At 43.2% G+C, this 26,452-nt stretch overlaps 1 protein-coding gene and 1 long non-coding RNA gene across 2 annotated transcripts in view; both read left to right on the top strand.

Annotated features, from left to right (window-relative positions):
• LOC130361176 (uncharacterized) overlaps positions 1-25,163 on the top strand; it is a 61,929-nt gene extending 36,766 nt beyond the window's left edge. The window contains exon 3 of the long non-coding RNA XR_008890896.1: positions 24,198-25,163. This is a non-coding gene — a long non-coding RNA (uncharacterized LOC130361176). The remainder of the gene's footprint in view (positions 1-24,197) is intronic.
• PINX1 (PIN2 (TERF1) interacting telomerase inhibitor 1) overlaps positions 1-26,452 on the top strand; it is a 153,038-nt gene that overhangs the window by 112,954 nt on the left and 13,632 nt on the right. The window lies entirely within an intron of this gene.

The raw sequence follows: 26,452 nt of genomic DNA, 5'->3' as shown, positions 1-26,452 counted from the left end.
AGGCCCCACCCCTACTCTGTGAGGCCGGAAGAAGCGTAACCTGCGCGAAACCGCCGGCAGGAACTCTGAGTCCCTTACGGAGCGGTGAGTGCAGGACACTGTTTTTGCTTGTTACCTATAACTACTTATGTTCCATCTTGCTGTCTCTGTTACTAGGGACATGTTTACTCTAACTACAGGCATTGGATGGCAGTTTGCAGGGAAGGGAGAACCCCCTTATGGCCAAGACTTTAGAGCTGTTTTACTGGGGTAAAGACTCCTTTTTGGTGCATGGATTGACTAGAAATATAATAGAAATCACAAAGACTATAACATGGAGGGAGGTTGTTTCACTGATTTCTGATCTTTTACCGTACAGGCTCGAGAAGCCTATTGGAGATAGAAACTCGGAACCAACAACCTCATATTGATACTGAATTTCCCTCACAAATGTTCCCTAAGGACCACATTTCAAAATAAGTTTCATCTCTAAAAGGGAAGATCCGATGGGAAAACATCCGTGTTTAAGAAAATGTCAAGATTCCCGGAAGGGTTAAATGTCGCCACTCTGCATCAGAGTGAAATAGCACATGGTGCAAGAGCTGTAAAATTATGAGAGTTTCCTGTTTATGCCGAATGCTAATAGGAATAGTGACTCCTGCAGGAAAACCGAGCGGCCAATATCTGTGCACACATAGATGTCCCCGTCCATGTCATTACCTCACCAGGGGAAATGAGGCATGATGTTTTCTCCATGTTCCACCACTTTAGCGACATCACCCCTTCTCCCCTGCGTGTACTTGAAGGCTTCTTCAGGCGGACACATCACGGGTGTGTCACACTGGGACTCTAATCAGTTATGCAGAAGGTAGCGCTGGGCCAGCTACAAAAACAAGATATGTCTTCCTTTCCTCTCGTTTCCCTCTGATGATACAGACGTGATGAATGAACTGTGAGCCGAGGACAGGTCACCTAGGAAATAGTTGGTCGACTCTGTTCTTGGCTGTCATGTCCTTATATTCGGTTTGTGCAGGTGTTCTCATCTCCGCTTTTAAAGCTTCCCTAAACGTGAAAAAGCACAAAATTAAAAAAAAATCTGTGTCCGAGGAAATCGGACATACCCCTCTCCTCCTGACTGTCCTGGTCTGGTTATTACATCACTGGCTGCATCAAATTCCTCTCCCCCTCTTCCCTGGCTGCAGCAGTTGCCTCTCTTCCCTGGCTGCAGCAGGAGCTTCTCCCCCCTCTTCCCTGGCTGCAGTAGTTGCCTCTCTTCCCTGGCTGCAGCAGGAGCTTCTCCTCCATCTTCCCTGGCTGCAGCAGGCACCTCTCTTCCCTGGCTGCAGCAGGAGCTTCTACCCCCTCTTCCCTGGCTGCAGCAGGAGCCTCTCCCCTCTCTGCTGACACCTCTGTCCATGTCAGGAACTGTCCAGAGCAGGATAGGTTTGCTATGGGGGTTTCCACATGCTCTGGACAGTTCCTGACATGGACAGAGGTGTCAGCAGAGAGCACTGTGGTCAGACTGAAAATAACTACACAACTTCCTCTGGAGCATACAGCAGCTGATAAGATTTTAAAATGAAGTAATTTACAAATCTGTTTAACTTTTTGGCACCAGTTGATTAAAAAAAAGTTTTTTCCACCGGAGTACCACTTTAACCTCCTCACGCCCTCCTTAACGGTTCCCTGCATTAACCTTTTCATTGCTATAACAAGCCCCTATAGCCTTAGGGTCATAAAGCGATTCCTGGATGGTATGCCTGTCTGAGTGTATTGGGATGTAATTAGGTGGGAGGGAAAGATATTGTATTGGGGTAAATTGTACTGTAATTAGTATAATGTTAATGTATTGAGATACATGTATATTATACTGTGCTATTTATGCTAGCTAAGGTGATTTAGTGTATTTATAGTGTGTAAGTAAACAAACTTTGTATTATTAACACTGTTTGGAATCACTGCTCCTACTCTCCATAAGGAAATAAGGTAGAGTAGAAGTTGACATTAGGAAAAAGAGGAGTTAAAAAGGTAAATCTGGTGAAAAACTTTTTTTTTTTTTAAATCAACTGTTGCCAGTAAATTAAACAGATTTGTAAATTACTTCTATTAAAAATCTTAATCCTTCCAGTACTTATTAGCTGCTGAATACTACAGAGGAAATTCTTTTCTTTTTGAAACACAGAGCTCTCTGCAGACATTATGATCACAGTGCTCTCTGCTGACATCTCTGTCCATTTTAGGAACTGTCCAGAGCAGCATATGTTTTCTATGGGGATTTTCTCCTACTCTGGACAGTTCCTAATGCCTGATGAATCTGTGCTTGCGCAGGGAAACGCGTTGCATCAAATAAATTGGATTTTACTTTCTTACCTGCTGTGTCCTGGGTCTGTTCAGCGCCGATGTACTCCTGCACCCTATACTGAAGCCTTGCCTTGTACCTATACGTTGTGGAATCCACACCAGGAGGGCCGCAGACGGACCATTGTATCCAAGCGATTTCCATTGTTGTGTATGAGGCTACACAACCACCCAGGGTGAGCAGTTTAAAATTAGCTTTTACTCTCCCCTCCCCCCATCTCCGGTGGTATTACCCTATGGAGCGCCTTCTCTCCTGTTTTTAGTTCCTAAAATGGACAGAGATGTCAGCAGAGAGCACTGTGGTCATGATGTCAGCAGAGAGCTCTGTGTTCCAAAAAGAAAAGCATTTCCTCTGTAGTATTCAGCAGCTGATAAGTACTGAAAGGATTAAGATTTTTTTAATAAAAGTAATTTACAAATCTGTTTAACTTTCTGGCACCAGTTGATTTAAAAAAATAAAAATAAACGTTTTCCACCGGAGTACCCCTTTAATAGAATAATACAATATTATTTTTAAATCCCTTTTTCATTTTGTGTCTACAATTCCCTCATCTCTGTCTACATCCCACGAATGTTCTCCGCTCTGCTAATGATCTAACACGGACATCTTCTATAATCCGCACCACTCACTCCCATTTCCAAGACTTTACTCGTGCTGCACCAGTTCTCCGGAATACAATACTCCGAACGCATAGACTTCACCAACATCCACAGTTTTAAAGGGAATGTGTCACCAAATGTGATTTATTAAAATGTTACTCGTCACAAAATATGAAAAATTAAATAACTTGACATATCTCCCACTGTTGACCAGCAGAGGGAGCTAACATGAGGAATCTGGTGAAAGCAAGCAACTTGTCTGGCTGCTGTAAATTAGACCTCGCCTTTCTACCTTCCTCCTCGGTCTATGTGCAAAAGGAGAGAGGGGGGGGGGGGGGCGTTGTAGTTTTTTTGATAGGTCACTGCTCCTCAGGGACTTCAAGAAAATGGTGCTGGCTCCCCCTTTCATTTCACTAGCCTGTGCTATGCACATGTGCAGTAAGCAGACCATACTTTTCTATGAGACGCTCTGTCTTAACTTTCTTATGCCCTGTGCCTGCCATAAAGCAACTGTTTAGGTATTGTGAAGTGACACACCACAAAGAGGGTACAGTAATGGCAGCAGCCCCCACTACACGCTTTATTAATAACTAACATTAAAACTACATTGTCCTAAAACTAAACACATCAATAAAAAAAATGGTGACACATTCCCTTTAAATGTGCCCTAAAGACACATCTCTTCATGCCAGCCTGTGACATCCCCCAACTGGTCTCCCCTAATATCCCTTTTAAGACCTCTGGTTCTTGGACACGTGTCCCTAACAGTATGGTGAAACCAAAATGTAGCCATATTAAAGGGGTACTCCGGCTATAAGACATCTTATCCCCTATCCTATCCAGGGTAAGATGTCCCGCCGCTGGGGACTCCCACAATCTTGCATTCGGCACCCACCTCTTTGAGCTGCACGCCGCGCTGCCAGCTCACAAACTGCCGGGTGACGACCACGGGGCCGGAGTATCGTGACGACACGACTCCGCCCCGTGTGACGTCACGCCCTGCCCCCGCTATGCAAGTCTATGGGAGGGGGCGTCACGCCCCCTCCCATAGACTTGCATAGCGGGGGCGGGGAAATGACATCATCTGGCGGGCGGAGTCGTGACATCACGATACTCTGGCTCAGTGATCGGCACCCGGCAGTTTGTGAGCTGGCAGCGCGGCGTGCAGCTCAAAGAGGTGGGTGCCGAATGCAAGATTGTGGGGGTCCCCAGCGGCGGGACCCCCGCGGTCAGACATCTTATCCCCTATGCTTTGGATAGGGGAAAAGATGTCTTAGGGCCGAAGTATCCCTTTAATAGTCAACTAATTGCACAAAAAACAAGCCCTTGTATGGCCCTGTCGAACAGCAAGGTTATGGCTCTTAGAACGTGGAACGTGACAGTAAAAAAAAAGCACAAGAAATGACTTGGTCAATAAGGTCAAAGTAAGGAATCAGGAAGATAAACACCATTAGCTATGATAACCTGTAGGTCCAAGCAATGCATACAAGTCTGACTAGTCTGGCCTCCCTGACTTCATAACTCTAAACCATCGAAACTACAACAAGGACCCACCAGTGGGTGATTATTGGAACTTTACCCCAACTCGACTTTATAAATCTCATTGTAATAATACTGATTCACCAAGACATACAAAAATGTTCTTGTTCGCTTTTTTTTACTTAAGTTATTATTTTAGGGGTTGGGGGTAGGGGTCTGTTAAATTTTTCCATTATACTACTACATAGGTCTTGGTCCCTCTAGTTACAACCATTACGACCATTGTATGTTGAGACCATAACTGTATGGAAACCTGGTAATTGGTTCTGAAGCTCCAAAATGTCATCCAAAAATAGGAAAAAGGTGAGGAGAAAGAAAAATAAGTAGATAACTAATATAGATAAAGCAAATCCTTACTTATAAAAGTAATACAGATCTGCTGGAGCTGTAATCACTGTCTGTAGAGGACAGGAGCTTCTTCAGGATCCTGTACAGAACACAATGTCCTAAAAAAGTAACATGAAGTCGCCCTCACCTGGTGTCCAAAGGAGCAGCTAATCCGGGTACAGGTAAAGAGTACAGAACATGTAATACCTCCCTGTACTGTGGGGGGCGCTACCGGACACCAGTCAGTGCATACACTTCAGTAATACAGGTAAAGAGTACAGAACATGTAATACCTCCCTGTACTGTAGGGGGTGCTACCAGACACCAGTCAGTGCATACACTTCAGTAATACAGGTAAAGAGTACAGAACATGTAGTACCTCCCTGTACTGTAGGGGGCGCTACCAGACACCAGTCAGTGCATACACTTCAGTAATACAGGTAAACAGTACAGAACATGTAATACCTCCCTGTACTGTAGGGGGCGCTACCAGACAGGAATTCAGTGCATACACTTCAGTAATACAGGGGGTTTTACCAGTGAATGCCCATTCTGATTGGTCGGTTCTTCCATCCATTGACATGATTTGCAGATCTGGACTGTCTGTACATTGTATGGTGAGTCTAGTTTAAAGTTACAATGGTTCAGAAAAGACCGAAAATATTGGCACGTGTTATATACACTGCTCAAAAAAATAAAGGGAACACTTAGACAACACATTGTAACTCCAAGTCACTGACACTTGTGTGAAATCCCACTGTCCACTCAGGAAGAACACTGATTGACAATCAATTTCACATGGAACAGACAACAGGTGGAAATTATAGGCAATTATCAAGACACCCCCCCCCCCAATAAAGGAGTGGTTCTGCAGGTGGTGACCACAGACCACTTCTCAGTTTCTATGCTTCCTAGCTGATGTTTGGTCCCTTTTGAATGCTGGCGGTGCTTTCACTCTAGTGGTAGCATGAGACGGAGTCTACAACCCACACAAGTGGCTCAGGTAGTGCAGCTCATCCAGGATGGCACATCAATGCGAGCTGTGGCACGAAGGTTTGCTGTGTGTCAGCGTAGTGTCCAGAGCATGGAGGCGCTACCAGGAGACAGGCCAGTACATCAGGAGACGGGGAGGAGGCCGTAGGAGGGCAACAACCCAGCAGCAGGACCGCTACTTTCGCCTTTGTGCAAGGAGGAGCACTGCCAGAGCCCTGCGAAATGACCTCCAGCAGGTCACAAATGTGCATGTGTCCACTCAAAAGGTCAGAAGCAGACTCCATGAGGGCTGTGTGAGGGCCCAACGTCCACAGATGGGAGTTGTGCTTACAGCCCAACACTGTGCAGGACGTTTGACATTTGCCAGAGAACACCAAGATTGGCAAATTCGCCACTGGTGCCCTGTGCTCTTCACAGATGAAAGCAGGTTCACACTGAGCACATGTGACAGACATGACAGAGTCTGGAGACGCCGTGGAGAACATTCTGCTGCCTGCAACATCCTGCAGCATGACCGGTTTGGCGGTGGGTCAGTAGTGGTGTGGGGTGGCATTTCTTTGGGGGGCCGCACAGCCCTCCATGTGCTTGCCAGAGGTATCCTGACTGTCATTAGGTACCGAGATGAGATCCTCAGACCCCTTGTGAGACCATATGCTGGTGCGGTTGGCCCTGGGTTCCACCTAATGCAAGACAATGCTAGACCTCATGTGGCTGGAGTGTGTCAGCAGTTCCTGCGAGAGTACGGCATTGGCCCTCATTTACTATTGCAAACCTGACATGTTTTGTAGGGTTGTGCGCCAGATTCTGTCGCATCGTGCCAGAAATTCTGTCTGCGCCAGATTTTGCACCAGAATTGAAAAAACCCCGATTAACTCTCCATTTTGCTAGGAAAACCCGAAAAGGGGGCATGGTCTCCGAAAAGGGGCGTGTTCCCGACATTTTCACAAAAACCCAACATATTTACTAAGGTTTCCACATAAAATGTAGTGGATTTGAGCCGAGGAAAACCCGACAGATCAGAGCATGTGTAAAAAAAAATGTAGGGAAACCTTAGTAAATACCGTGGAAAAAAATTGCAGGGAGTTAAAACCCACAAAGAAACCTACACTCCACTCTTAGTAAATAAGGGCCATTGATGCTATGGACTGGCCGCCCGTTCCCCAGACCTGAATCTGATTGAGCACATCTGGGACGTCTCGCTCCATCCACCACAGACTGTCCAGGAGTTGGCGGATGCTTTAGTCCAGGTCTGGGAGGACATCCCTCAGGAGACCATCCTCCACCTCATCAGGATCATGCCCAGGCGTTGTAGGGAGGTCATACGGGCACGTGGAGGCCACACACACTACTGAGCCTCATTGGGACTTGTATTAAGGACATTACATAAAGTTGGATCAGCCTGTAGTGGGGTTTTCCACTGGGATTTTGAGGGTGACTCCATATCCAGACCTCCATGGGTTCATACATTTGATTTCCATTGATCATTTTTGTGTGATTTTGTTGTCAGCGCATTCAACTATGTAAAGAGGAAAGTATTTCATACGATTAGTTCATTCATTCAGATCTAGGATGTGTTATCTTAGTGTTTCCTTTATATTTTTTTGAGCAGTGTATGTTAAAATCGTTATCCTTACCATCCCTGGGTGACGGTTTTGCCCACAGGCATGGATTAAAGGAAATCTGTCATCAGAATCACCCGCACTAAACCTACAGGCTTGTAGTGCGGGTGATCCTGATTAAAACGCTTCTTACCTGGATAAAAATGGTTCAGCGGTTCTTCAGATATCTTTATTTTTAGTTTTCTGTTATTCCCTGGCTTGGGACTCAGTGGGAGGTGTTATCATCTCGGACTCGGCCACACGTCATTCTAGCTGGGTGGAGCTGCCGCCCGGCTCATGAATATTCATGAAGTTATCCTCGTAATCTAACTCCTTTTTCTAGGTCTGGTGGGGAGGGCCGCGCATGCGCCGCGTTCCGTACACCCGGAAGTGGCATTCTCCCCCCGGCTTTTCACTCATGCAGCCCGTCTTCTTACTTGTATTGGGCCGCAGCTCGAGTGAACGCCGCTTCTGGGTGTACGGAACGCGGCGCATGCGCGGCCCTCCCCAACAGACCTAGAAAAAGGAGTTAGACTACGAGGATAAGTTCATGAATATTCATGAGCCGGGCGGCCGCTCCGCCCAGCTAGAATGACGTGTAGCCGAGTCCGAGATGATAACACCTCCCACTGAGTCCCAAGCCAGGGAATAACAGAAAACTAAAAATATAGATATCTGAAGAAGCGCTGAACCATTTTTAACCAGGTAAGAAGCGTTTTAATCAGGATCACCCGCACTACAAGCCTGTGTAACATGTTTAGTGCGGGTGATTCTGATGACAGATTTCCTTTAAGTTATAAAGTCCCCCCCGGCCAGCCCGCAAGTAGTCCCCCCGGGTGGGGACTTCTACTTACCAGCACCTGTCACTCCGGCCATGGTCCCGTCCCCTCGTCTTGATTGACGAATGGCTTCACCGCCCTGCTCCATCTGCTAAGGGAGCAGAGAGATGACGCAAGCCGTCAATGGGATGGTAAGGATAACGATTTTATATATATATATATATCATGCGTTGTATACGACGCAATCAAACGTTATATATGCTAAAATCTGCTGATTCGTTCCCTTTAAAGCTGTCCAGCCTTTCCCAGCCACCTATTGACACTGAGCATTAATGCAGTTGTTCTCCTTGATACGATTCCGTCGTATTATATAATAATGTTTATGTGGAATGACTTATGCGAAAACTAAAACAACTCAGACTACGGCAACAATTCTCTGTGACCTACAAAATGCATACTGACTTAGACGAAAACCATTCATTCCGATTCTGTGTGACCTATAAAATGCGTACAGAAAACACTGGAAACACTGGAAAAACTCCATCGATAATGCCTTTTTTTTAAATTTATTTTTTTGCAGTCTCCTCTGTACCAATGGGGAATGTGACTTTCTCGGGGTTAGATCTTGGGCAGGGAACACACAGCTCTGGTTAATGAGTTTCTTTTCTTGAGGTCTGTGGCTTCCTAGTTGTGGGTAGCGGTCATTTCCTGTGGGCAAAGTTAGATGAAAGAATAACCCGCTGACCCTCGCGGGGAGAGAGGAAGAGGATGCGGAGTGATCCACGGAGATTTATTACCACAGATATATTATCTCGGCCATTTAGCAGCCAGTCAGCTGCTGGATATCGCGTTCTGCAGCACCGAGAGACATTAGCTGATAATTGTAACTAAAAATGTATTTCCTTTTTGAATGGGCCAGTGGCCCTTGTGTTGCTTCATGCAAGTCTTGTTATAGGTTCGACGGGTAACAAAACTTTTTTGCACTCAATGATGTATTACATAGCATAGTACTAATAATAGTATAGTCTTTTTTTATGGAGCCAGGTAGGAGACGAGTCAAGGTTGCAGAAGAAAATAATCGATCCTGAATTCTATGTAGCTTTATTCCGTGTAAAAGGTAGTGTAACAACACACCATCCAATCTACCACATTTCCAACTTGGCGCGTTTCGAGCGCATGCGCTCGAAACGCGTCAAGATGGAAATGTGGTAGATTGAATGGTGTGTTGTTACGTTAAGATGCATAGAATTCAACTGCTGGGTGAGTTGTTTTCTCCTGCAACATTGTATATGCGCATGCGCTCGAAACGCGTCAAGATGGAAATGTGGTAGATTGAATGGTGTGTTGTTACGTTAAGATGCATAGAATTCAACTGCTGGGTGAGTTGTTTTCTCCTGCAACATTGTATATGCGCATGCGCTCGAAACGCTCCAAGATGGAAATGTGGTAGATTGGATGGTGTGTTGTTACGCTACCTTTTACTTGGAATTAAGCTGCATAGAATTCAACTGCTGGGTCCATTGTTTTCTCCTGCAACATTGTATATGCGCATGCGCTCGAAACGCACCAAGATGAAAATGTGGTAGATTTGATGGTGTGGTGTTACGCTACCTTTTACTTGGAATTAAGCTGCATAGAATTCAACTGCTGGGTCCATTGTTTTCTACTGCAACATTGTATATGTGCGTTTGAAACGCGTCAAGATGAAAATGTGGTAGATTTGATGGTGTGGTGTTACGCTACCTTTTACTTGGAATTAAGCTGCATAGAATTCAACTGCTGGGTGAATTGTTTTCTCCTGCAACATTGTATATGCGCATGCGCTCGAAACGTGTCAAGATGGAAATGTGGTAGATTGGATGGTGTGTCGTTATGCTACATTTTACGTGGAATAAAGCTGCATAGAAGTCAAGTGCTGAGTTCATTGTTTTCTCTTGCAAAATTGTATAAGCGTGTGCTCCACATTTTATGAGCGCGTGGGCCTGAAACGTGCCAAGAAGGAAATGTGATAGATTAAATGGTGTGTTGCTCCACTACCTTCTGCTTGGAAAAACACTGCATAGAAGTCAAGTGCTGCGCCCATTGTTTTCTCCTGCAACATTGTATAAGCGCGTGTTCCACATTTTATGAGCACATGGGCTTGAAATGCGTCAATATCTAAACGTTGATTGGATACTGTAGTGTTTTGCTCTACGACCCTTTACTTGTAATAAAGTTGCATAAAATTCAGATACTGGACCCATTCTTTTCTCCTGCATCATTGTATCAGCACATGTGCTCGAAACGCGCCAAGATGGAAATTTGGTAGATTGGATGGTGGTGTTATGCTACCTTTTACTTGGAATAAAGCTGCATAGAATTCAACTGCTGGGTCCATTGTTTTCTCCTGCAACATTGTATATGCACATGTGCTCAAAACGCGCCAAGATGGAAATGTGGTAGATTAAGATGGTGTGTTGCTCCATTACCTTTTACTTGGAATAAAGCTGCATAGAATCAAGTGCTGGCTCCATTGTTTTCTCTGGCAATATTGTGCGTGGGCTTGAAATGCGTCATTATGGAAATATAGATTGGATAATGTGTTGCTCCCTGACCCTTTACTTTGAATAAAGCTGCATAAAATTCAGGTGCTGGGCCCATTACTTTCTCCTGCAACATTGTATCAGCGCGTGTGCTCGAAACGCACCAAGATGGAAATGTGGTAGATTAGATGGTGTGTTGCTCCACTACCTTTTACTTGGAATAAAGCTGCATAAAAATCAAGGGCCATTGTTTTCTCCCGCAACGTTGTATGAGCGCGACGACCAGGTGTGGATCTGTGCACATTATAGATGTAGACTGCAAAAACAGCTGAACTTCATCATTGTTCACAAGTTTTTCTTGCTGAACAAGAGGCTCATTATAGTTTCCTGCAAGAATTGGCTAATATCTGGTGGCCTACTGTTGGCAGCCATGGCATTCAGCTAGTAAACAACTGCGTAATGAAATGCATTAAGACATCTATGGAGAAAAGCAGACATGGACGCACATCTACATCTTACGCAAAGATCCTAAGCTTCTCAGTGTGTGTGTGCATGTATGTATGTGTATATATATATATATATATATATATGTGTGTGTGTGTAACGAACAGGACGTTCGTGAACGTTATGATCAGTATGTACAAGCCCGCTAGTCACGTCACCGCACCCTGTGTGTAATGGGTCCCATAACATAAAATGATGTGGTGCTGAGCACCGACCACCCCCTGCCGAGACGCCGTTGCCCATAGGGAGAAAGGCCCAGTGGCAGAGCCACCCCAATGCTGCCCAACCTAGCTCCCGGCTCTTGACCACACCACCCCTTAGACAAAGCCCAATGGCTGCCACACAGCACTACGTCAGTGTAAACAGATTGCATAGCACACATACCATGTGCTCTTAGTAAGAGGACTTGAAGACTGCCAGGAACAGACCCCTTTGCAGTTTTCTGCCAATGAAATAGGTTCGGGCTGAGAGGGTGGGGCAGAGTGCTGACCAAGTAAAACAACCAAAAAAACTATGGGCATAGAACTCGCGATAAGACATCAATGCAGCCGTATTGCAAAATTGTGATGTGAATGTAGCCTTAGGTGGTGTTGGGAGCAGTGTTTACTTAAAGGGTTACTCCGCCCCTAGACATCTTATCCCCTATCCAAAGGATAGGGGGTAAGATGTCTGATCCCGGCGTTCGTTTAGAACGTCGGGTGAAGTGCCGGAGGCTCATGATGTCACGGTCACGCCCCACTCGTGACGTCACGGTCACGCCCCCTCAATGCAAGTCTATGGGAGGGGGCGTGACGGCAGTCACGCCCCCTCCTATAGACTTGCATTGAGAGGGCGTGGCCATGACATCACAAGCCTCCGCTCCGCATCGCCAGTCATCGCCCAGCTTCGCTCTGTGCACCGGATGTCTGGGGTGCCACAGCTGAAATTGTGGGGGACCCCGGCTATCAGGGGTGTGGGACCCCTGCGACTTGTCGGCATTATTCCACTTTTCCAAGGCCCTGCTGGTTGTAGACCCTTTTCTCTGAAGCGTGCATAGTTCTCATAACATACACACTTTGTGTCTTACTAGTAACAAACCTGTTTATTTTTACACAAGTGTTTCCTTGTACTCTGTCCTAGTAAAGACCCTTTTCGGGTCCGGTCTTTCGAGCAGCCTTTTAGGCAGTCCAAGCTGTGGAGGAGCAGGAAGAACTGATAAGCCCCCAGTATGCAGGAATCCTCAGGCTTATCAGCCCCTCACACATGGGTTCTGAAAGTGCATCCTCTTCCTGAGAAAGGGGACACGAGACGTAAACCAAGCAGAACTTCAAAAGATACCTCAACTCTCGGCAACCTTGTGCATCGTGGGAGTGTAAATGGGGAGATGATCCTAGGAAGGGGAGCCTCTCACTTAGCCCCATTAGACTTGTGAACTAGAAGGATATGGGGGGGGGGTCTTAACCCTTTCACATACTCTGATCCCTGGATTTGCACAGTAATAATGTGGTTACCTTGTAATTTAATCATCAGAAATTCCAGTGCAAAAAATCAGAAAATTATTTTCTGGACGAATAGGGTGAAATTCTTGAGATCTTTCATGCGATTGCGCTGTCCTCTCTGGATAGGTCTTTCCACTATTACTGATCACGAGTAACATTGCTCCTTATTTTGTGCCCCTTTCCGATTCCTCCTCCGCTCTCAAATATTTTAGCTTTTTGCCTTTTTTTTTTTTTTGCACATTTTTTGCACTTTTGTATCACGTTCTGTTTCTCAGATTAGGTGACTTTTTTTCTATACACAAAATTATGGTTGTCCCTAGAAATTTATACCTTAGAATTTTTGGTTTTTGTCGCTGTATTTGACCGGACCGGTTGTCGCTCCATATGCTCATATGGAGGAGGGTGGGGAAATTTAACAACTGGCATGCACCTGCAAAATGGCAAAAGGGTGTATTTATTTTGTGCATTAACTGACATCAAAATGATAATCTCATTTTGCGCTGATTTTATATTTTGAGCTGATCTTTCCATTTTTTTTATTATGCGTATTCGGAGTTTAGCTCATGCTCTGGTTAGTATGCTGATTTTTATAATTTTTGCAAAAAAAAATGTTCACGCATTTTTGCACCAATCTTCTCCAGTGGCCGGCCGGCACTTGAACGTACATTCTATTTGCACTTTGTTTTTTTGCACTATCCAGGGGCTTCCTGTAATTTGTGCAGATTGATAAAGCGTTGTGCAAAACATAATACATTTTGCGCAGCAACAGAGAAAACCACCAAGTTTTACATTGTGCAGAAATCTACGCTTACGATGTGTATAAGATTTATGCACATATTCTGCACTGATATCCAAATAAAATGCAGCAGCCCCATCCACATGCAATAGAAAGTTTCTGAACACATTTTTCCAGCCTCTCTAGTAAAAATAAAAGCAGCAGAAAAAAAATATATATATATATTTCACAAAGTTGTGTAGGAGATTTAAAGCTCCGCCTCGGATTTCTACGGTCAGCCATACACTTATTCTTTTTTTTTTTTTTTTACCTCTGTATTGTAACCTGGTCACTCTCCCACTTTTTGTTACGGCCATCTCATTGTTACATGATATTAAAAATTAAAAAAAATAAACATTTTAAAAAAATGAGTATATATGCAGTTTTTCTATCTGCTTATTCACATAAGCTCTGATGTTGAGTGTAACAGGAGATGACAGGAAGCTGAACGCTGGTATTTTAAATCGGCAACGAATGTTTGGATTCAGATACGGAAGCTACAATTTTCAAATTTCTCTTCTGTTTCTGCGGTCACATGGTAACCTGTCCCCTGGTGTGGGGTCGGGGAGGATGACGTCCGTTTTGCTGTCGGGCTGTTTTGGCGGTTGGAGAAGATAAATGTCCTCCTGACTGCCTGAGGACGTGTCCGACATCGGCCACCTCTCCAGCTGACACCTTGTATGTTGCTGATAATGTATGGTTACACCTTGCGGTTTCTATAGTGAGTCCTCTGTTGTATGTAATCAGGACTCGTGCTCTGGAGAGAAGGGGGAAATTTGGGTGTGAAAGGCCAGAATAATCTTGTGATGTATCCTTGTTGGCAGACTCTGAAGATTACAGATGATTACAAAGCGTCGTTGTTACAATACAGATACTATAACCTTGTGCACAGCTACTTTATTCCTAGGTTTTAATTATCCAGATTAGGGGAAGAAAAAAAATGAACCCTACCCTGCTTCCTGACTGTGCACCTGCTGGGTACATACAGGACCAAGTCCGGGCATGATCCATTTGGTGCATTAGGGTAAGGACCTGGTATGGCAGCACGTTGGGGTCTCTGTTGCGATTAAAGGGGATAATATTTGAATGACAAGTCTTGTGTGTGGGACTATTTTTACTCTTAAGGCCCATGCACACTAGAGAATATCTGCCCGGAGAAATGTTGATAAGACACCGTGGCACCACCTGAATAAGTCTGCGATAGGACAACTTGCACATGTGTTGTATCCATTTGCGACAATGTTTTTCCAAACATTCCACCAAAAATATGAACATGTCCTTTCTTTCAGCAGAGTCTGGAATTTGAATTGCTGTGGTGCAGCAGAATCCAATTGAAGGCTGGTGCGCAGGAATATCCAAGAGGGATTTCTCTAGTGTGTATGGGTTGTTACTCATTAATATATCAATATAAAATTGATGCTACAGGATAGGCTCATAGCAGACTAGAGCATAGCACTGATCTGTAATATCACCATGTGCTCTAAAGAACTTAAAGTGACCATGCATATTAGATGTATGTAAGTCAAGTCAAACCCACCGATTTTGTTTTGGATTGGCCAGCCATCATTTGTTTATATGGGGGGGTCCTAACTCTTCATTGATGGCAGATATCACGGCTTATTCCTTTTTTTTTTTTATAGATTAGATAATAAGCCACCACAAGAGGTATCTAGATGTGGCTTATTCCCTTCTACCTATTAAGAACACATGCACTGTCAGCCAAACATGTGTGTATTAAGAGGTTGGTGGAAACAGCTAGGCCAGCAGGTATCTAAAAGCACATGATCAGCCTTAAGGAGCCCATACACTTTCAATAGTTGGTGACCATACGTTCATTTGACCTCAAGCTATCTCCCCATACACATGAACAGTCAGTATAGTTGCAAGTCAGTGTTCTCTTCGGAGAAAGGACAGGTATGGTGAAGTGTGATTCTGCATCAGAGCTCTGCTTGGAAGCTATGTACAGAATTCGCTCATGACATAAACTGAATTGGATGGTCTGTTGCACGGCAGATTCTATTTACTTTATTAGGGGGTCCATCTGGTTTCCATATGGTATTTGTTAAAGGGGTACTCCAGGAAACTGAAACATATCCCCTATCCACAGGATAGAGAATAAGTGCCTGATCGCAGGGGGGGCAACCCCTGGGACCCCCAGCGATCTCCTGTATGGGACTCCGCTACTTACCCAGCCCCCACACTCTCAGACTAACTTAAGTGATTGCCCACTCAGCTAGTAAGGTGGCTGATATAGGACCCCCGTCTCAGCTGGTGAACGGCAGAGCGGTCTGTCACATGTGCTCGTCTTGGAGGGGGGCTGAGGGCACCGAGGACAGGTAAGTAGCAGGGCCCCATACAGAAGATCCTGTGGACAGGGGATAAGTTTCAGTTCCCTGGAGTACCCCTTTAATTAGCAAGATTTGAGCGGAAAAAGAAAAACCGTTAGCATTTGGGTTAGTTGGGAGGCCACCATACACATTAGACAGTTAGTAGGTTTGGATGACTTTTGAAAAACACCACTAAAGGTATAAACAAAAGTCCTAAATACAGTGCTTGTCAAGGCTTTAGACACATGTACATTTTCTCCTATCCAGGAGAGCTGATAAATGTTAATTCTGGAAATTAAAAAAAATAGCACTGCTGTCTAAGATATTCCTCTTGTCTGATATACCAGAAATCACAATGAGACTCGAGATATGAGCGAGTTTTAGCAAAATCTGGAAAGTGTTTCAGTTCAGATGTCTTCGAAATAATTTACCGTATATGTAAAATGTTGGAGGGGGGGGGGTGCACTGTAAAGTTCAGAACAATGCAGCGAGTGGAGAAACAATATGTGACTATCTCAGCAAGTTTAAAGGATCTGTCCTTTAATTAGAGACTTTCATTCTATTCCAACTTGTTGATGGTATCCGCTGGTGTCTGGTCGTCTTCTTTGGTCATCCAGGCCACCTTATGCCAGCGTCTGTAGCTTCACTAACCAAGCAAGTTTTTGGACAGCGTTGTCTACCTATGTATGAGGTAAGTTTTTTAATCTTTTATATCAAATGAAGACCACTCCCAACGCTTCTGTTTCTCATCTGGTCTTGTCCTTCCCTCTCAGGGCTTTGGAGATGATGGGCCTGTACTTTTCCACATTCCAACTCCAGCTCTGACTACGACTACTTCATAAATGGTTTATGTACAATAGTGACAAATTTACTGTAGTAAAAAAGTAACATTAAAAGGGGTACTCCGTCCCTAGACATCTAATCCCCTATCCAAAGGATAGGGGATAAGATGTCTGATTGCAGGGGTCCTGCCGCTAGGACCCGACATTCGTTTAGAAGGCTTGCAGTGGCAGCGGGGGTCGTGAAGGCAATGTCACCACCCTCGTGACGTCACACCACGCTCCCTCAATGCAAGTCAATGGGAGGGGGCGTGGCGACTGCCACGCCCCCTCCCATAGACTTGCATTGAGGGGGCGTGACGTGATGTTAATAATATAGCAATTTTTATTTTTTTGTTTTAAAGCTTGAAATGGGTTCAGTAGATTTCTTCCGACTCCACCAAAACTAACTCCACAGCCCTGTTCCCGTTTTCCTTCCTAAGTTTGACCTTTCAGTTCCTGAACTGGTTGGGTCTGTAGTTTGTCTTTTGTGACTTGTCATATAGTTGCCCTGTGTCATTTATTCTTTTTCCGACAAATTATAATTTTTTTACATTTTTTTTTGGGTGAATGATATTGATGATGTCAACGTCTTATTCAATCTTGATAGCCTTTAGGTTTTGACGCATTGGCTTAGGTTTTTTTTTTTTTTTTTTGGATCTCCTAAAAGCTTCTCCATTTGGATAGCCTATAGATTATTAAACCTGTTAAGCAATGTGTGAAATGGGCCAGAGCTTGAGAAGAAAAGATTTTGGCGAAGGTCCATTCCCAGACCTCAGAACAAAGAATGTCCTACATGTTCTGCGTATGGCTCAGAAATGTTGTACGTACCTATAATGTACAAGGCAAGCATGTAATGATGGTGTACAAAATTGCTTGATTAACCTTTACCCTTCGTCTGGAATTTTGGCCATTCCAAAATTGTTGTCGAGTAAGAAGATGGGTAACCTCCCTTAGCCTTCCTAGAATATGCCGATCCTCCGCTCATTCCCAGTAAACAGGTCATCGGCAATGGGAGTCAGCCTAACTACCCTTCACATAGCCTCCTCTGTTAATGATATCAGGACGCGCTGTCATAACTCGGCGCGCGCGTTGCCAGGCTTTACAGCTCGATCAGTGTCCTAGTACACGTGAATCATAATATCACGTGTAGCATCAACGTGAGTGCTTTAACTCCCTCGTCTGCCGGGACGACCGACTATGCGTTTCAGAACTGATAAAAGGTTGGCTTGTACGATAACCACTTTGGCCTCCTGACCCTTGTGAATTTACAGTAATAATGCAGACAATCATATACCTTTTTTTCATACTTTATAGCCACAGGTTACAGAGCATTCCATTCATTATAAGTCATGCGTAAATTTTCTTTTTTGTTTTTGACTGACACCAATTACATGTTATTACGGTGTGGAATACTCCTAGGTTGATACCTGAACAGAACATCTGGCCATCCTGCCTAATCGCCCCGGTTAATACTCCTAAAAATGTGCTTAGTATGTGGGGTCGCGTACAGCATGCACAGATATTTATTTTGAATTTTTAGATTTGTTTTTGCTTATATTTGTTTAAATGTCTTTACAGATCATGGGTCTACTTAGTTAAAAAAATATATATATATATTTTTTTTATACAGTACAATCTAGGTCCTGAATAAAAATTGGTGACTGGTCATTGACCATGTAAGATAATGTGAGCTAAAATTAATTTTATAATTTAAAATAGGAAAAACAAAAAGGCTAAAAAACAATACTGCATACGTTTAATACAAATATTGATTCAATTGAAATAAAACTCACAAATCATTCCGTGAACTTCCAATAAAGTAGCTCTATGTGAAATACGTCCTTAAGCATCCTCCTAATTCATGTTTATCAAGATTTGTGGACATTTCGCCTCCTCCCCCCACACAGATAATTATAGATATTCATTGCAATCTGATCAGAAGTCGGATCGTAGTAATAAAAACCAGATCGGAGTCTGTGACACAATACAGGAGGATATCCAAACCTTGCAACGTGCGCGGGGTGATTTTCCTATTGCTCTGTTATGAATTGCAGAACACGTGGAGGCTTCTGATTTATTTTATTTCTGGATTATGTTATCTATTTAAAATTAACTATTTTTTTATTTAGTAGTTTAGCAACATGTTCATGTAGGTTTAGCCGTATCTCTATTTTTATGTTTGTATGGACAGGAGGGGGAGTCTGATCCTACAGAGAAGACCATTGTGTCAGATCTGCCCCTTTACCTTATGAATTGAAGGCCACTCAGCTCTACCAGCTCCAAAACATATTAGGATTTAAAAAATTTTTGACCCTTGGGAATTATTTGCTTTTAATAGATCAAAATAGAACTGCATGTGTATGGGTTAATATAATAAGTACCATATATACTCGAGTATAAGCCTAGTTTTTCAGCACGATTTTTCGTGCTGAAAACGCCCCCCTCGGCTTATACTCGAGTGAACAAAAAAAAAAAACGTTTTTGGCTTTAGCTGTGAGGGGATGGTCCCGGCCTGTCCACCTGTCAATCCCTTATCAGTGGTCTTCAACCTGCGGACCTCCAGATGTTGCAAAACTACAACTCCCAGCATGCTGGGAGTTGTAGCTTTGAAACATCTGGAGGTCCGCAGGTTGAAGACCACTGAGAAGGGATTGACAGGCGGTGATGATGAAGGGGGTGTTAATGACGGGGGTCTGGATGATGACAGGGGGGATGATGTATTTCCCACCCTAGGCTTATAGTCGAGTCAATAACTTTTCCTGGGTTTTTGGGGTGAAATTAGGGGCCTCGGCTTATTTTCGGGTCGGCTTATACTCGAGTATATACGGTATATAAAATATTATACATTTTATCAAATAAAGGGAAAATAACTTTTTGTAATACTAGCTAGACATTTTTTTATTTTCTTACCTTATACATATTAGTTATGGTTATAACTTTAATAGGCAAAAAAAAAATTTGGTTCTCTTTTTCATGCCAATTTTTTATTTATTTTTTTATAAATTAGTAATACAACTTCTTCCCTATAGGTCGGGAAAGACCTTTTGCACTCCATTCCTAATTTGGGGGATGGGGGGGGGGGGACACAGTCCTAATAATGTCATAGTCGGCCAAGCGTTTACCTGATATTTTTACCCCTTAGCATTTAACTGCAGATCCACACAAGAATTAGATCACAGATCTTTTTTTTCGTCTTTGAAGTCAATGAGTAAAATCGTTTCTACAAATCATTTCTATTTCTTACGCAGATTGACATAGCCTCACTGCAGAACTATTTTCTATGCCATATTTGTTGTGTTGAGCAACATGATGATGACCCCGATCCTGGCTGCTCTGCCATTGATTGTTTTAGTCTGCATTAATTATCTCCCTTTCAAAGTGACCCGGTTGCCTGAAGAAGTCCATGATAACAGGCTCAGGTCCCTTAGGACTGTATCCATCTCTTTTCAGGGACAAAGAGCACTTTGAAAGCGGGAATAATTTATTCAGACTAAATTAATCAACAACCAAGCCGCCTCGTTTGGGTTCAGTCACATTTACTGTAAGTTCACTAAACACTATAAATTTCCATAGCATTTGAAATTTGCATTCACTATGCCGCTACTGTATTCTACAGCAGTATTCCCGCTACGTGAGGGCATAGCCTAAAGGATGGATTGATACTGCGCCATTCAGTTTTATTGGCTTTGTTTTCCATGTTGGGACACTGTATGGTTTTCTTCAGAAGTCCAGAAGATCCTGAACAAAATAAAATGTAAATGTAATAAAATGTATGTGTCGATAAAACAGTAACACAAAAATTGGTGCGGCAGATGAGATCTACATTTATAACTAAATATATGTAACGTGGCTATGCACAAAATGTAGAAAATTCTGTTTTCACCTTCTCATTTTGGGGATTGAGTACAGAATTATGGAGGAAAACTGAATTATTATAATTTTACTTTAGCACAAGGAGCAATAATAACAAAAAATGAAAAAGTTGAAAGGGCCTGAAGATTTTCTGAATACTTTGGGGGGGGGGGGGAGATTTATCAAAACCTGTCTATAGAAAAAGTTGCTGAGTTGCCCATAGCAACCAATCAGATCGCTTCTTTCATTTTTGAAAATGCCTCTGAAAAATGAAAGAAGCGATCTGATTGGTTGCTATGGACAACTCTTCCTCTGGACGGGTTTTGATGAATCTCCCCCATTGTATTTACTATAGACAAGAAATGAAAGGAAATACATACTGTATATACAATGAGTATGGTGATAATTCCTTTATCTATATACATTACCCTGGATGAAGATGCATAAGCCAAAAATATCCATTGAGTTGGTCCTCGTGCTTGTTCCTTTTGGTCTCCCATATAAGCGAACAGAGAGAACCACATTAGCCAGGCCACCTACACATTCACAGCGACCACTTCACCAAACTGGACTAGGGACAGAGAAGCCTCACCCTTGAGATAGGTACAAATCTCATGGGCTGGTTCTATATTTCTGACATTTAGGTCTCTATGACATATGAATTATTATTTTTTTTTTCATACTGATCATAAAACCGAATACAAGTGCCGATGCTTTTTTTCAGTGACTCCCCAATACCAATTACTGATATTTTTGTACTGTCATGTGACAACAGAGGTGGCTCTATACTTTGGGAAGTCTTAGGCAAAATTTTAACATAAGGCCCTCACTCATAATTAAGATATACCCCCATTAGTTAGGTAGGGAATTCCACCAGATTAGGTAGAAGCCCCCAGTAATTAGGTAGGGAATCCCACCAACATTAGGTAGAGGCCCTCAGTAGTTAGGGAATCCCACCCCTATTAGGTAGAAGCCCCCAGTAGTTTGGTAGGTAGGGAATCCCACCCCTATTAGGTAGAAGCCCCCCAGTAGTTAGGGAATCCCACCCCATTAAGTAGAAGCCCCAGTAGTTTGGTAGGTAGGGAATCCCACCAACATTAGGTAGAAGCCCTCAGTACTCAGGGAATCGTCCCCCCTATTAGGTAGAAGCCCCCAGTAGTTAGGTAGGGAATCCCACCCCTATTAAGTAGAAGCCCCCAGTAGTTAGGGAATCCTACCCCTATTAAGTAGAAGCCCCCAGTAGTTTAGTAGGTAGGGAATTCCACCAACATTAGGTAGAAGCCCTCAGTATTTAGGGAATCGTCCCCCCTATTAGGTAGAAGCCCCCAGTACTTAGGTAGGGAATCCCACCCCTATTAGGTAGAAGCCCCCAGTAGTTAGGGAATCCTACCCCTATTAAGTAGAAGCCCCCAGTAGTTTGGTAGGTAGGGAATTCCACCAACATTAGGTAGAAGCCCCCAGTAGTTAGGGAATCCCACCCCTATTAAGTAGAATCCCCCAGTAGTTTGGTGGGTAGGGAACCTCCGTACCGATACCGATCTCACTGATCAGTACTCGTTTGCTCAGCTTTTACTAGGCTCAGTCAGTCATGTGGCCCTTTAAATTCCAAAGCTGATAGCTAATAACAATTATTATATATATATATATATATTTTTTTATAAACTTGCTCGTTTGTTGGATGCTCACCGGCGATCTGATAATCTGTGCAATTTTTTTTACTATGTCTTTATGGCAGTTGGAGCGCCAATCTTAAAGGAAATCTGTCATCAGAATCACCCGCACTAAACATGTTACACAGGCTTGTAGTGCGGGTGATCCTGATTAAAACGCTTCTTACCTCATTAAAAACTGTGCAGCGGTTCGCCAGATATCTTCATTTTTAGTTATATGGTATTCCCAGGCTTGGGACTCAGTGGGAGGTCCGCAGCATCAGCACGGACTCGCTTACGTCATTTTCGCCGGGCGGAGCGGCTGCCCGGCTCATGAATATTCATGGCTGCCTCATCGCAGTCTTCCTCCTGGTGTAGGTCACGTGGGTAGCGCCGCGCATGCGCCGTACACCCGGAAGCGGCATTCTCCTGCATAGATAGATATGCAGGAGAATGCCGCTTCCGGGTGTACGGCGCGCGGCGCTACCCACGTGACCTACACCAGGAGGAAGACTGCGATGAGGCAGCCATGAATATTCATGAGCCGGGCAGCCGCTCCGCCCGGCGAAAATGACGTAAGCGAGTCCGTGCTGATGCTGCGGACCTCCCACTGAGTCCCAAGAATGGTAACTAAAAATGAAGATATCCGGCGAACCGCTGCACAGTTTTTAATGAGGTAAGAAGCATTTTAATCAGGATCACCCGCACTACAAGCCTGTGTAACATGTTTAGTGCGGGTGATTCTGATTACAGATTTCCTTTAATGTCACATACATAGACCAGCTGCGGTCAGCTTTGTCACAGTGCATACACAGTGTTTCCCAACCAGGGTGCCTCCAGCTGTTGCAAAACTACAACTCCCAGCATTTGGCTGTCTGGGCATGCTCGGAGTTGTAGTTTTCAACACATGGAGGCCCCCTGGCTTGGAAACATTGGCATACATGTATTTAAATGGGAAAGAGTACATGATTATGTAACCCGGCTTGGTGTGCGTTCATACTGCCACCTGTCCCCGTTTTTTTGTCCCCTCCGTTTAGGTTCCGTTGTTGCAGCTTGTAATCAATGTAATCCCATTGATGTCACTCTGCACTCATTTCATTTTTTTTGGGGGGGGGGGGGTTTGACGGGATAAAAGACGGTGCATGCAGTGTTTTTTCTCCCGTCACAAAAATGGAATAAATAACGGATACAGTACATTTTTTTGGGGGGTTATTAACTGAACAATAACGGATCCAAACAAATAATATCCGTTTGCATCCGTTATTGTCTGTTTTGTCTAGAACGGGACGGGTCTAGACGGCTGTGTGAACGCAGTCTTATATATGGCATACAGAGAATGTGACTGTCCCTACACAAAAGGTGGAGAGTGGGTGCAAGACATTGGAAATTTAGGGAGGGCAGGGATTGTTATCTGCCCACAAACACATTTCGGCTGGATAAAATAACCAACAACAAAAATGTTTCTTCTCCAAAATTTCAACTATTAAAAACTTTAAAGGGGTACTCCGGTGGAAAACTCTTTTTTTTTTTTTTTTTTTTTTTTTTTATCAACTGATGCCAGAAAGTTAAACAGGTTTGTAAATTACTTCTATTAAAAAATATTTACCCTTCCAGTACTTTTTAGCAGAGGAGATTCTTTACTTTCTGAATTTCTTTTTTGTCTTGTCCACAGTGCTCTCTACTGACACCTCTGTCCGTGCCAGGAACTGTCCAGAGCAGCACAGGTTTGCAATGGGGATTTTCTCCTGCATTGGACAGTTCCTGATACGGGCATCGGGTGTCAGCAGAGAGCACTGTGGACAAGACAAAAAAGAAATCCAAAAAGAAAAGAATGTCCTCTGTAGTATACAGCTGCTAAAAAGTACTGGAAGGGTAAAGATGTTTTTTATAGAAGTCACTTACAAATCTGTTTAACTTTCTGGCACCAGTTGATTTGAAAAAAAAAAAATATATGAATTTTTTCCCCACCGGAGTACCCCTTTAACCCTGTCTGTGTGGGATAGCATTTGAAAAATGTACACAGAATTTTTTTTATTTAGATTTAAGTTAAAATTAAGTTAAAAAAAAATGTATCAAAGTGTGGTTCTTCACTTTAGATCGTACAAATGGCGTCTCTGCATCATCGAACCCTTCTCCCTGATCACAGAATACGTCCAGAGGAGAGAATGAGAAGCCCTTGATGCGGTGCAGAGAGTTCTTAAGATGCCGTGAAAACTATGTGCAGATAAATATAGTTTGAATTGCGAGACTTTGTGACCTGAACCGCTGACATTACAATGGAGTCATCAATTAGAGAGGCTGAAGAATTATCCCTCGCTGCGTTCTGCACAGAGCCGAGGATTGTTGGCTCCTTCCCACCTTACGGGATCAGAACTGAGTGACCTGTAGATAGAATTATTGTTTATATCTAATGTTATACGCGGGGCCGTGAAAGCTATGCACCCCGGTGTGGGAGTCACACTGGGAAAACCACAAGATTCACCCACCTCTCATTCCTACTATAATTATATATTAATATTAAATATTTTATTTAAGAAAAAAATTATTCCATTTATTTTAATTTTTAAATTTTTTTTTTTTTAAATACGTTTCTGTGGGACCGCTGTGTAAAGTAATAGATTTTCTCAGAAACATGTTGTCTTTATAAACCTATCGCCCAATTTAGAATACAAATTGAGAGACTGATCTATTTACTATAGCAACAGTATATTCTGCATGAATCCAACCCCTTGTAGATGGCCGTCCATCATGGTGTGATGACCAGCATACATGCCATGCTGAGGGCAAGGGGTACGACTATTGTATCCATGGTGGACAGCAGCAATAATGCAAAGCGGCTGCGTCGTTTCGATGGCGTAAATCGGAGACACCGCAGATCTCTGCCATTTAACCCTTAGTAGGGTGTGATCAATGCTGATAGACAATGACCATTAATCCCACATGGTATATACCAGTATTTTATAGTTAAAAAAAATAAATAAATACATTAAAATAAAATGAAATGTAATGAAAAAAAGTAAAATTAATATAAAAAGTTTATTTTTTATTTTTATTATATATAAATATATATATATATAATTTATTTTATTTTTTAAGTTTAACAATTTGGAAAAAGGGAGAATAAGAGCTGAGGGGGATAAAGGCCGTGTTCACACATAATAAATTAACTTAATAATAAAGGGTGTTTTTTCTTTTACCATTTATGATTGCAAAAATGTCCATAAAGCATAAAAAAATGGAAACCTTTGTATGGCATTGTTAAGGCTGATAACGGACAATCGTAAAGACCTTTATTCCAACAAGAAATATACTAGTATATTATAGTTAAAAAATAAGTGTAATTTATTGTGCCTGAGCCTGTTACATGCCACTGCTGAGCAGCCGATCACCTAGTGCCGGAGATGTCAGAGTACAGTACTCGGGTCTCTTTGGTGCTTCCATATTAAATGAATGGAGCATGTGCCGCCCCCAGTACGAGCCGGGGCCCGTTCAGAAGATTGCAGAGGTCCTAGCAGTCAGACTCCCCGCAATTAGACACGTATCCTTTATGCTGGCTGGACCACCCCTTTTTTAAGACAGTGTTTGTAATACCCAGTCCTCAAGCACTCCCCAACATGTTTTCAGAATCTCCTTAGTCTTTCACAGATTATATAATTACGTTCAGTGTGTCAGACCCTCACCATAAGTGTTTTCTGTATGGGATATTAACAAATCATGGTCTGTTTGGGGTTACTTGTACTTAGGAAACACTGACCTAAGGTGATTGTCACGATCACACCCTATCGGTCCAGCCAAGACGCTAGAGAGTGTGTGATGGTGCAAGGGTTAAGGCCGCCAGACCTCTGGGTATTTACTACTAGTCCCAGCAAGTCACCAAATTAACCCTTAGATAAACGTGTTTCCACCAGAGCTGCCTTCAGAAAGGTGAGCTCCTATATTTAGAGATCAAAGACCAGAGCTGATTAATTAAACATTTAATCTGATAAAAGGTATCACAGTGCTATGCATAAAAATAAACAAATGACAGACAGTTACAAAAATATGAAAGAGTTTAGCTAGGCAAGTTCAGAAAACAAAAGATGAAGTTCTTACAGCATGATGATATAGCAGTCCATGAGAGTGAGTTCCAGCTGTTCTTAGGATGGTCTTGTCAGCTTGTTGCACAGCATTGAACACCCTGAGACTAGCATTGTTAAAATATTATATATCTGCCTTTTTGGAGGGAGACTCCATTCCCCCTTCCCCTCTGATCCACCAGGAGGGCATTTCTGTTCCTGGCCCTCTTATCTGGTTGATTATATGATGGGACCAGAGTGCCCTTACATCCTGCTGCTTCAATAGAGCCTCTGAC

Source organism: Hyla sarda, chromosome 3 (assembly GCF_029499605.1).
Source record: "Hyla sarda isolate aHylSar1 chromosome 3, aHylSar1.hap1, whole genome shotgun sequence".
In the NCBI taxonomy this organism is placed as follows: domain Eukaryota; kingdom Metazoa; phylum Chordata; class Amphibia; order Anura; family Hylidae; genus Hyla; species Hyla sarda.
This window is presented reverse-complemented; position numbering and strand designations above follow the sequence as displayed.